Here is a 13,240-nt window from a genome sequence, read left to right as displayed (position 1 = left end):
TCAGGTATTTATTTTATTAATAAAGTTTTATATAGCGCGAACAAGATCCTGAAGGATATCAGTGCGCTTTACAAAAAGGATGGAAGGAGGGTAACACATACAATATCGACATTATGAAGGAATAAAAGCAAGAATAATCACATAATTACAAGACACATGGGTCAAAGGAGAGTAATACAATAAGCTGGTACATAGCGGACTAAACGGGGGGCACAATATGAGATGAAGAAGAGCCGCATCCAATGATGGTCCAATGGTTGTAGGATCAATGATCTTAAGCAGGTGAACCTAGCCCAATTAAGGTAGGAATTTGTTCATTAAGAATCTTTAGACTTGCAGTCAGAAAGCAATCGTTGAGGAGATTCTGCGTATTTCCGGTGGAAGAGAGTTCCATATCTTTGGGGCGGCGCTGGAGAAGGCTCGCTGGCAAGTTCTCTTTTTCCTAAAGATTTGTGGTTTCAGGAGGAAAGTGTTTATCGCTTCTTGAGGCTCTACCCCCGCAGGATAGTTTTTGCGCTAGGTACCAGGGAGTTTTCAAGTGGAGGGCTTTGTGCGCCAGAACGGCAATCTTTCACTGGATTCGAGCTTCATAGGGCAACCATTTAAGAGATTTTAGTACTGGGGATATGTGCACATTTCGTTTGGTACCTGTAACCAGTCTGGCCACAGCATTCAGAGATGCCCTTAGTGGAGCCAAGGCGTATTTGGGAAGGCGACAGAGCGTGGTGCTGCCATAGTCTAATCTCGGTAAGATGAGCGCTTGAACCGCTTGCTTGAAATCAGTTTGTGGAAGAAATGGTTTTATATTTCTAAGTATTCTCATCAAGTGATTTGTTTCTCTACACACGTTGCTGATATGATTATTCATGTTCGGGTGCTTGTCCAGGGTGATTACGAGAGATTTGGCTGAGTGTATAATGAGGGGGGTGCAGTTGAAAGCTGTGCAGTTGAAAGCTGTGAGGTGATTCAAACATAGGGGATGTGATTCAACCCTTGGGGATGTGGTTCGGAGGAGAGATGAGAAGGAATTCGGTTTTGGAGGTGTTGAGCAGGAGATGGTTCTCAGTTAGCCAATTTTGAGTAGACGATAGGGTAAAGTTGAGTGAGATGATGTTATCCGGGGAGGAGATTTTTAAATAGAGTTGCGTATCGTCCGCATACATATGGAAGAAAATGTATGTGGAGTTTAGTGAGTTAGCTAATGATGCTAGACTGCACTATTGGCCGTAACAGAGGAGTCCAGGAGGATCTTAGATCGGGGAGGATCGGTGGCAGTAATCCTCCTCGATCTGAGCGCGGCATTTGATACCGTCAATCACGATATCCTCTTACAACGTCTCCTGGACACCGGAATATCTGACAAGGCCTTGGAGTGGCTCAGGTCCTACCTGAGTGATAGATCCTTCCAGGTATATGAGGGCACTGTCACCTCCACCAGTAAGCCTCTGGGATGTGGAGTCCCACAGGGATCATCGTTGAGCCCGACGTTATTTAACGTCTACATGAGGCCACTAGCTGAGATCGTCCAGCCGTATGGCATTAAGATCATTACCTACGCGGACGATACTCAGCTGGTGGTCTCTCTGGCACAGGAAGGGGGATCCTTAGTGTGTGCGGATCTTGCAGTCTGTCTGGAGATGGTTAAGAGTTGGATGACCAAGTCTTGTCTCAAGCTCAACGGAGACAAGACTGAGCTCATGCTCCTAGGTCGTCTCGCTCCTTCTTCCATTGATACTCTTTGGCCACCCAGTTTGGGACCGGCCCCGGTGCCTAAAGATACCATCAAGAGCCTTGGTGTTTGGCTGGATAGGTCCCTGTCATTTGATCAGCAGGCAATAAGACTATCTGCTATCTGTTTCGGCATTCTTAGAGTCATCAGGAAGGTCCTTCCTCTACTCCCTTTCGAAGCAAGAAAGACCGTGGTTCTGGGCATGATCCAATCACGGTTGGATTTCGGGAATGCTTTATTTCTGGGAGCTCCGGACTTTACTCTACGCAAACTGCAGTTGATACAGAATTGCGCAGCACGGACTCTTCTACAAATCCCCCGCAGATCATCAGTAAAGTCCGGCCTAAGGAGACTGCATTGGCTTCCCGTTAGGGAAAGAGTTAATTTCAAATCACTTTGTATTGCACATCAGGCCTTTTGGTCCTCAGGCCCAGCAATTAACTTTCCCCTTATTACACCTTATCAGCCTGTCAGACATCTGCGCTCATCCTCTGCCAATCTGGCTATTGTTCCGAAGATAAAGAAATCAAGATCGGGAGGCCGCTCTTTTTCTTTTAACGTGGCCAAATTGTGGAATGCTCTTCCCCAACATTTAAGATCCAACCCCGACCTTAGTTCGTTCCGTAAACAGCTGAAAACGCTTTTGTTTATTAATTAATAGTTAGGTTGGTTTTCTTCCCTCAAGCAATTTTAGCCTCAGTTGGTATTTCCCAGCGCTTGGACGCCCCAGGGCAGCTACGTGCGCTTTACAAAATTCATTTCATTCATTCATTCATTCATGTCAGGAAAAGGTGGAAGAGTATAGTAGGAGATAGGGAGGACCTTTGGGGTACACCCATGAGAACTGGGGAGGGCTGGGAGAGAGAGTGGTTTGCCTTAACTCTTTGTGATCTGTGGTGGAGGAAGGACAAGAACCATTGTAATACCCGACCAGAGAAACCCATCCTGTTCTTCAGAATGGATAGGAGGTTGTTGTGATTGACCGTGTCGAATGCAGAAGAAAGGTCAAGGAGGATTCGGAGGCAGGATTCATTTTGGTCGAGCATTTTTAAAATGTCATTCATAACGTGAGTGAGAGCCGATTCAGTACTGTGCCCCTTCCAAAAGCCAGATTGATGCTGGTCCAGGAGTTGCAAATTCTCAATGTGAGCACAAAGTTGGGATTGTACGCTTTTTTCTAGGAGTTTGGCTAGTGTGGGGATGTTGGAGATAGGGCGGAAGTTATTGAGGTCAGCTCTATCTGCGTTAGTTTTTTTTAGTATCGGTGATACCTGAGCTGCTTTTAGACAATCTGGGATTGTGCCTTGTGACAGTAAAGCTTTTACAATCCTTGTCCAGGTGGGGATGAGGACTTACTTGATTTCTTTGAAGATGGCCGGGGGCAACGGGTCACTGAAATGGTTAGAAGGGTTGATATTCTGAAGAATCTTGTTGATGTCTATTTCACTGAAAGGGGTAAAGGTGCATGATTGCATTGTTCTTGGTGTTCAGGCTGATAGGTTTGCGGTTTTCTAAGAGGTCAAAGGGTGTTGCGGGCCCGGAGGATGGCAGAAGCGCCTTGTTAGAGGCGAGTTCAATGTTGATGAGTCTTGATTTCTCAGTGAAGAAAGCAGCCAGTTCGTCACTTGAGGGTGGGCTGCCTCCGGAAACCAAGTTGTTTGGAGCTACCACTGATTGCTGTTTAACCAATTCGAAAAAGTTTCCTGGGGCGGTTTGCAGCTTGATCAAGTTGGTGTCTGAAGTAGTCTGCCTTAGCGCTCTTGATTTGTTTGTTGTAGTAGCTCCCGACATCTCTAAGGAGTTTTAGTTGGTCCGAAGAGGGTTTGGATCTCCAGGAACATTCAGCTTCCCTAAGGTTGCGGCGTTCCGTGTTTAAATTGTCGTTGTACCATGGTTTGGATATTTTTGTCGAGGTTTTTTTTTTGTTGGAGTGGTGCAATGTCATCCATGATGCTTGAGATGGTCGAGGTGTATGAGTTGAAGAGTAACTGAACCTCAACCAGGCCAGCTTGGGAGGAAAGGGCATATTTACAGTGGGCTGCTAGTTCATCTGCATTTATTGATCTGAGGTCCCTTTCCCAGATCTTTCATTTCTTTGGTAGAGCCTTCCTCCCAGACACCTCCCTGTTAATATAAAAGAGAATGCAGTAATGGTCGGACCAATAGCAAGGGGTAATGGTGTCCAATGTGATGGTCTGTCCTTTCGAGATGATGAGGTCTAGAATTTCCCCTTTATTATGAGTTGGTTGGTCACAGTGCTGAATCAATTCTTGGTCAATTAAGAATGATTTGAGGCAAGTTATTGGGGTTAGACCAGTGAAGGTTGAAGTCACCCAGGAAGATTTGGGACACTGATGAGTCGACATTACCAGAGATGATTTCCATTAGTTGCTCGATGAAGGGGAGATTGTCTCTCGGGGGTGATAGAAAGTGTGGAGTTTACACACCGGCAAGTTATTACTTGAGATGCTGAGACCAAGGTATTCGCAGGAGGAAGGCGTAGAGGACTCCAAGATCGAGATTGAGAGTGTGTTCCTATGAATACCAGCTAGGCCATCACCCAGCTTCCGAGCTCTGTCTAGCCTAATAATGTCATATGTAGGAGGTACTAGGAGGTCTAGGATAGGAGTGGAGGCGGAATGTAGCCACGTTTCAGTGAGGATGATAATGTCTAAATCATTGAGTTGGATGAGGTCGAAGATATCGGAGGTGTGTGTTTAATGGCAGACCTGCAATTGAGTAGCACACATTTAAGTCATATTGGATTAAGTGGGGAAGGAATCTGGATGAAGTTTACTCTTGTGAGGTTGTCTATATTGATGACTCTAAGATTGTGCAGGAGTTCTCTGTTTGGGTTAGAGTAGATGGTTTGTATTTGTCCCGGAGGGATCGTGCTGGTGTTGGGCCTAGGAGAGTAAGAGATGTGAAGGTCATAGAGAACATTGGTCGCCAGGTAGGACTTAGATCTTCTGGGACGGGAGGGGGCGTTAGGCAGGGGTATGGTTTTCGAAACGGAGGAAGCGAGGTGCTGCCCCAAGCGATCACTAACCCTGGGGGCGGCTCTGGGCAAATTCGCAGAGGTGAGGACGGAGCGGATCAAGGGGAAAAGATTGTTTGAAAGGGATTTCAAGTCATGTAGGTCGGTAGTGAGGAGGTGCAGCTGGAGAGATATATCATCGAGGCACGCCACCAAGTCTGAGTGTTGAGAGAGAGGTAATGGGTTTGTTGGGAAAGCAGGCGGAGAAGGGGGGCCTTGCTGTAGGCTCGTGGGGTCCAAGGTGATGATGTGTAGTACCTGGGGAGGGAGATGATCATTTGGGACTAGCGGAGTTTCCTGGTTTTTAGATATCGAAGTTGGTACATTAGTGAGGGATGTATGACCATTGAGCTGGGGGTCAGGTATGGTTCCAACCGGATTGAATGGGTTTGACCGATCATGGCCGGTGGAGGGCATTGGCCTGGACTCCAGCATGGTAGGTGGCGTGGAGAAGGGGATAAGGGAAGAGAGATCGATTGTTGAAGGCAATGGCAGTAGGTCGCAAGGGGATCTCTCTGCTCGAGGAACGGATAGAGTCAGACTAGCGAACTGTGCAGCTAGTGAACCCGAAAAATCTCTTGCCTTCTGAGTCAGAGGTCTAGGGGGTTGGCACCCGTCTACAGGGGATGGAGCCGCTCTGTGATCATCTAAAGGCAAAGAGTGATTTAGATAGAGTGAGGGCCTCCCAAAAGTGGTAGGGGAAGGACTGGTCGTGTCCCGAATAATGGTAGGGTGAGTGTAGGTGTCGTTGGATTTTGCCAAACCGCATATTTGAGTAACGGAAAGATATTGGCTATCTTCATTAGGTTAACATTAGAAGCTTGGATTAGGATGATAACATTGTTGTAGAGGGAGATGTTGGCATTGGCATTGAGTGTGGCTGAAGGCGCTGTTGTTAATTTGAGACCATTGGTGCAGTTCGGGTTCCTCAATTTCCCCCTATTACCACAGACAGAATGATTCCTCAGTCACACACACATACTCACTTCATATGCTGGTGGGGCCCATAACACCAACATTCATTCTATCAATCTATCCGTACCTACTCAGAAGGGAACATTGGTTCCGAACTACACTGCTTCCTTGATGGGAATTTATCACTTACCCTGAATCAAACTCTAGCGTCTCTTCCCATCAAGAAATAGGTCGATAAATCATTTAGTTGGATTTAGTTCAATGACGCCTTTATACTCTAAATTATTCGAAATAAATTTCAAGGAAAATAACCACCCAACACATTGATTCAATTAATGTTTTCTTTATCTAATTCAAAATTGCAAGTTAAATCCTAATAATTCAAATAATCATCTTGAGTCATATTTACCTATTCTGGCTAATTGTCGTTTTCTAAGTCAGAATCTGGTCCTCAGTCAAATCGTCAAAGTTCTGTCCTATCATGCAGAGTCACCGTCCTCTCCGTCAGCATAACATCAGGATACTGGCAATGATGTCCTCTTCTCTCGTACCGTCGAACATCTAAGGGGGTGTGTTTTACCTCTCTAGTCTACCATTATTTATACTAATTTTCATTTATAACAAGTATCAAAAACAAGTTTAAAAGGCTCTCATTGGTTCATTGGAACACGTCTTGGTTCATCAGGAAACATTCGATGTAGTTCCCATGTGGGAAAAGTTTCAATGCAAATGTCTATTGTCAAATTTTATTGATTTAATGTATCTTTGTTGCACATCCAGGGGAACTGGCGCTTCGCCCGGGTGGCCTTGCATGGTACAGTTGTGGCAGGTCACCGAGAGGGTACGGCTGCTGAAGTCTACGCACTTCTCCTTGTTCCATTCACGGATGTCACTCTATGTAATCGAAATCAGTCGGTAGCCATTAAATGGCAGGCTCAAATGGTCAACTTAAGCAAAGAAACACAAAAACGTAATTAATACATTGAAATGTTTTAAACAGTGTTATCCCCTTGCTAATACCCATATGTGTGTGTATTTATCTAGCCATTTGCACCATTCAAAGCCATTAGTACTCGTTTATTTAAGCATAAATCACAATAACATCACAAAAGCAACATTTATCATATTAATATGCATACAAACTTAGTTCACAAATTATTTTAGCCATGCAAAGCACTCCCACGTGTATTCTTTCTGTTAATAAGGTTGATTAGTCACCATACAGCAAACCATTATTTATTATAATTAATTATTAATCGATTTAATACAAACATACATAAATGGATTGGGTACATAAAAAGAAAACATATTACCCGCTCCATCACCATGAGGTGTTTTCCTGTTAGCTGATATTCGGAGCATAGAGTAGAAGACTTTTCACCAACAAGCTCTTTTCCTGGTGTAGAAAATAAGGTCATTAACTCTACTTCCATTGTTTGCACAAAAGTAGACGTCAGAGATTAAAGTTTAGGTAGAAGGCCAAGCCTCAAGCAGCAGGACAGTCCTTCTTCTGTAGTATCCACATGTACAGGAGCGCAACGATAAAGTTTCACTGTATTCTTTTTAACTGGTTTTAGATTTCTTCTAAAATTCATAACTTCGGTTATATGTATGCTACCTTGTTCATTTTGGTGTCTAAATTAAGATAAAAACCTGCTTTATTTCTATAAATTGGTGTCTGATTTATTTCGAGTCGTGTCAATTAATTATAGTCCATGTTGGTACTCTGTAATGTTTAACACATGTTCCTCTAGTAAAGCCTGACTGCTCTCTGCAACTCAACCATGACTGAGCTAAATGTTTCTTGTTGTGAAGCCAAGGACCGTCTTTGGGGTCTGTAAGAGAATTGCATGGTGAAGCCTAACCCGCATCACCACATGATATTCCACCTTCCTACACTAGACAATATGAGTTTTTGATTCGGGCTTCTGTTGTTACTCACCGGACCTTGTCAGTGCCTTCGTTTCGCGGACCCCGCAGTGCTTTCACCCTCACCTCGTTCCCGTCTCCCGCCGCCGCTTTACCACCTATTGCGGCCGCGGAGTGGAGACGGGGATCACAATTCCCAGCAGCCCCAGCGGCAGGGGAGCCGCCGACGCCGTTTCCGCGCCAGGAGGCGCATAAAGGATTGCATCAAGCCCGCAGAGCGGGCTTCTGTTGTTACTCACCGGACCTTGTCAGTGCCTTCGTTTCGCGGACCCCGCAGTGCTTTCACCCTCACCTCGTTCCCGTCTCCCGCCGCCGCTTTACCACCTATTGCGGCCGCGGAGTGGAGACGGGGATCACAATTCCCAGCAGCCCCAGCGGCAGGGGAGCCGCCGACGCCGTTTCCGCGCCAGGAGGCGCATAAAGGATTGCATCAAGCCCGCAGAGCGGGCTTCTGTTGTTACTCACCGGACCTTGTCAGTGCCTTCGTTTCGCGGACCCCGCAGTGCTTTCACCCTCACCTCGTTCCCGTCTCCCGCCGCCGCTTTACCACCTATTGCGGCCGCGGAGTGGAGACGGGGATCACAATTCCCAGCAGCCCCAGCGGCAGGGGAGCCGCCGACGCCGTTTCCGCGCCAGGAGGCGCATAAAGGATTGCATCAAGCCCGCAGAGCGGGCTTCTGTTGTTACTCACCGGACCTTGTCAGTGCCTTCGTTTCGCGGACCCCGCAGTGCTTTCACCCTCACCTCGTTCCCGTCTCCCGCCGCCGCTTTACCACCTATTGCGGCCGCGGAGTGGAGACAGGGACCACAATTCCCAGCAGCACCAGCATCAGGGGAGCCGCCGACGCCGTTTCCGCGCCAGGAGGCGCATAAAGGATTGCATCAAGCCCGGCAGAGCGGGCTTCTGTTGTTACTCACCGGACCTTGTCAGTGCCTTCGTTTCGCGGACCCCGCAGTGCTTTCACCCTCAACTCGTTCCCGTCTCCCGCCGCCGCTTTACCACCTATTGCGGCCGCGGAGTGGAGACGGGGACCACAATTCCCAGCAGCCCCAGCGGCAGGGGAGCCGCCGACGCCGTTTCCGCGCCAGGAGGCGCATAAAGGATTGCATCAAGCCCGGCAGAGCGGGCTTCTGTTGTTACTCACCGGACCTTGTCAGTGCCTTCGTTTCGCGGACCCCGCAGTGCTTTCACCCTCACCTCGTTCCCGTCTCCCGCCGCCGCTTTACCACCTATTGCGGCCGCGGAGTGGAGACGGGGACCACAATTCCCAGCAGCCCCAGCGGCAGGGGAGCCGCCGACGCCGTTTCCGCGCCAGGAGGCGCATAAAGGATTGCATCAACCCCTGCGTCGCGGGACCGCGCGCGGGCTAAGCTCGGGCAAAGGGCGGGCCGTCTGTGGCCGTCCGGGGCAGGAGGAGGCAGGGCTGGGCCCATTCTCTGATATCTGCACATTGCCACGAAAAGGTACTGTTTGTAAATTCTCTTTTGTGATTGTCACCCCCCCGCATTCTATTTTTCTTCATGATTGTTCATTCTGCATGAACCGGATATTGACAATCACATCTCCCTGCGCTGTTTAGAGCTACTCCACCCAACCACTATCATGTCAACACGTACTCCCAAAAGTAGACCCTCATTGTTGGAAGGCTCAGTGCGAGGCACATTGGACAACTTCATTACAAGGGCCGCTTCAGTCCTTGAGAAGGAGATTGCACTGGTCGAGCGGCGCCTATCGGCCAAACATCTATATAGCAAACACTCCTCGCTCGGATCCATTCAGACGGCCATTTCACCGGCGCCTGCACCACCTGTTCCCTGTTTAATAAATGACTCTCAGAGTGCTACTAGACCTTCTTCGCCTATTCGAGACTCTAATCTCCCGTTAAAACCTCACACCCATTTAACATTGCTTGTTTCTAAGTCCCCTTCTGATTTTTCCTCTGACTGCATAACATTGGATTTACTGTCTCCCAGGGCCGTCGTCACTAGTCCTCAGCAGAAGAAGGGCAGGGGAACCATTAACGCAGGCCCTCCTCTGAAAAAAAGAAAGAGGGGAGGGAAGAAACATAATAATAAAATTAATCCACTAGGTAATAACAAATGTAACCAACTGGATAACAATGCGATTCATGTTCCCCCAGCTGTTAAACAGACACAAGGCTCTGTAACCCACTCGGACCTTTATAATTAGGACTCTTTAATGAATGAACTCACAGGTCGATTGGAGTTACTTGTTAAATCCCTTCTTCTTCCACTCCTTGAAAGAATGAAGGGAATGTCCAATCAACTTGGGTCAATGGAGAAGCTCATTTTAAATAACACTGATCAATTGAAAGAGCTATCGCCCAATAGATTGGTATCTTTAAATAGTCCCACTCATTCCAAACCACCCTAAACGATAGATGATAGACAACCTAATCTAGAGGCAAATAAAATTTTACCATCTTCATCAAGCCTAAAAAATGTGTCACCTAATCGAAAGAACAACATTGAGCTAGATTGTGGTCAGACAATTGCCAGCTCCCAAATTAATAGCCCGACTCAAAAACACGTAATGTATTTGCTGCCATTGCCCTGGGAAAAAGCGATGGCGCGAACTGGCATCACATAGATTTGCCCCCAGAGGCGGTCCCTTATGTTGTAGTCTTGACAGGAGTTCCAACACTAGAAACAGGGAAAAAAGAGGGCTATTATGACCTAAAAAATAAGGTCATACCTTGGTTGGGACAGAATAGACCCTTACCCCCTAACATTAATGGAGAAATCCTGAATGTCCGCAGACTTGGTTGGGTTGGCTCACGGCCGAAGGAAATTCAAGGCGATGTGATTATTGTCAATTTCAGAGATCGCAGGGCAACCAGGCATATAATTAATTGGTTTCAAGGTCAAGACCAGAGTGTTATTAGAACCTATGACCTGACCTACTTTTATCGACAGATATTACTTAGGAACTCAACACAGCCCAGTACCTATTTACGGCCCCAACTAGGGTGCTCTAATTTTAATATACCTATGTCCAATCGTTTCTCTTCTCTTAGAGGGTTAGAGGACGTCGATTGACTTTCTATTGGAGATTATACCCGGGCCCTTTTTGATGGTGCAACGAAGGTACAAGTAAATAGTGACCTTTGTTTTCCCTCTTTAATTCATACTGTACCTGATAATAAGAAGCCACTATTTTTGGCACTAAGAACCGACCCTCAATCGACGGATGAACCGCTGACATCTTCGATACCTCCATTAAATCCCATAACTATGTATGATCAAGAGATCAACAAATCAAAAATAGCGGTTGCATTTTGGAACGTAGCTGGTCTACGCTCCAAATTAGGGAATGACGTTTGGATTAATTTTATTTCAAATTTTTACATTTTGTGCTTACAGGAGACATGGCTGACAACAGTGATTCATCTGGACGGTTACAGAACGTACTTTTCACCTGCCCAACCTTCTAAGTCTGGTAGGGCTAAGGGTGGACTAACCACCTATATATCAAATCTGATCAAGATGGATGAGATAAGGGTCATAAAACTTGACCCTAGTTTCCAGCTTCTTAGCTTTAGTTTAAATGCGAAGAACTCTTTCCTCTTGGTCAATTATTATAATAATCTTTCTGACCTAGAAGCAGTGGAAATAGTTAATTCCATTTCCTCTTTAATATTATCTACTATCAAGAAATCAGTCAGAGAGGTGACTATTATATGGGGTATTGATTTTAACCAGACTTCCTGTTGTGTTTTAAATCAATTTTTATGTGGTTTAAATGACGAGGATGATAACCCCATTTTCCATTTCACTCACTCGATTCTAGGCAGTTCCCTAAACGAAATAATGTTTAAGTTAGATCTGGGAATCGCCAATAATCTAGCCAATTCAAACACGATGCTGGCCCCTACTTACCATGGGAGGGGATGTAATTCCACCATTGACTTCATTTTGATATCAAATGGAGCCATAAAAAGGGACACCATCTTCCACACCCACCAGATCGTATTGAGTGATCATTATCCTCTTAGTATTACTTTTTATTTTTCCGACAGGCCCAACCCTAAAATCTCCAGTCTTCTGGATCAAAATAACTTAGAACTAACCAGACTTAATGGCTACTCTCTTAATTGGGCCCTAGTTGATCCCACTGACATTATTAACACTGTGGTTACTGACGTATACTCGTCTATTATGAAATGTCTGGACTTGACTACCATAGACGCTGACGTTATTATTAATTTTGGCACTGTGATTCAGGCCGTCAAAAAAGCCCTAACGGCAAAAAAGAATCATTCCGCAAGGAATAGACCGGGCTGGTTCAATCACACATGCACAGCAGCGTACTCTAAATTAAAATCTGCTTTACGTAAGACAGTCAGGGTCCCCGCAGAAATATCCGAATTGAGGAGGGCTTATAACTCCGCTATAAAGGAAAGAAAATTGGAGTTAAAAAAACAACTCTGGGACCAACTACATGAGAGTTGTTTCAGCAATAATGGTGCCGCCTTTTGGAAAGTGGTAAAATCACCTTTTTTGATTGATAAGGGTGGCTTTCCAAAAGTAGAGGTCGCTATAGATGAAAGGGACTGGGTAGAGCACTTCTTTAAAATTTTTATGATTAATCCATTATCAATCGATGTCAAGGATAACGATTTTTATTGTCAACAGCCTTCGCCTTTTCCTATCGACTTGTCCATTTCACTTGACCAGGTTACTCGGGCTCTAATTGCAAGCAAGAAAGTGAAGGCCCCAGGCCCCGATGGGGTCCCAATAGACTTCTTTAAAACCCATACTGAGCTTTGGATCCCTCTCCTGACCAGGGTCCTCAATGCATTCTGTACCATCGGCATTCCGGAATCCTGGAAAAAATCTATATTAGTTCCGATTTTCAAGAAAGGGGACAGAAGCTCAGTTTCCTGCTACCGCCCTATCTCCCCATTGGACTCCGCGGGGAAAATGATGGAGCGGATAATTCTTGACCGTTTGCAGGAGTGGGTAGAGGAAAATAACATCTTATCCGACCTACAATATGGGTTTCGTGAAGGTTTGGGGACCATAGATCAAGCCTTGAACTTATCACTCTTGATCGACAGATACGTAAACATCAAGGCTGGAGCACTCTACATGGTTTATGTATACCTGTCAGCTGCGTTTGACTGCGTTAGTCACTCTAAACTCTGGTCCATCTTATTAGATCTAGGGATGGATCGGACTGCAGTTACCTTTATGAGGGAACTTTATGCTGACGCAACTGCCAGGGTTAGATATGGGACCAGTGGAGAACTCACTGTGTCGTTTGGGGTGGAGAAGGGCGTTAGACAAGGATGTGTCCTGGCTCCATTTCTATTCACCCTTTACACTAACGGTCTGGAGAGGGTGATGCTGAGAGGAGCTCAGGACCTTCCTATGGTAGCCAATCGCCGCATACCGGCTCTCCTGTATGCGGACGATGCGGTGATATTGGCTCATACCCCAAACAAACTCCAGAGGGCCCTAAGTAGCTATGCACTTTTTATGGCCAGTCTGGACCTTAAAGTCAATATTGGGAAAACCTTCGTTATGAAGGCGGGCGTTGGCAAGAAAAATAAAACCAGGTCCATTTACTTGAATAAGGAAAGACTATCGACCACTGATAAATATCC

This window comes from Triturus cristatus, chromosome 8, assembly GCF_964204655.1.
Source record: "Triturus cristatus chromosome 8, aTriCri1.1, whole genome shotgun sequence".
Taxonomy (NCBI): Eukaryota; Metazoa; Chordata; class Amphibia; order Caudata; family Salamandridae; genus Triturus; species Triturus cristatus.
This window is presented reverse-complemented; position numbering follows the sequence as displayed.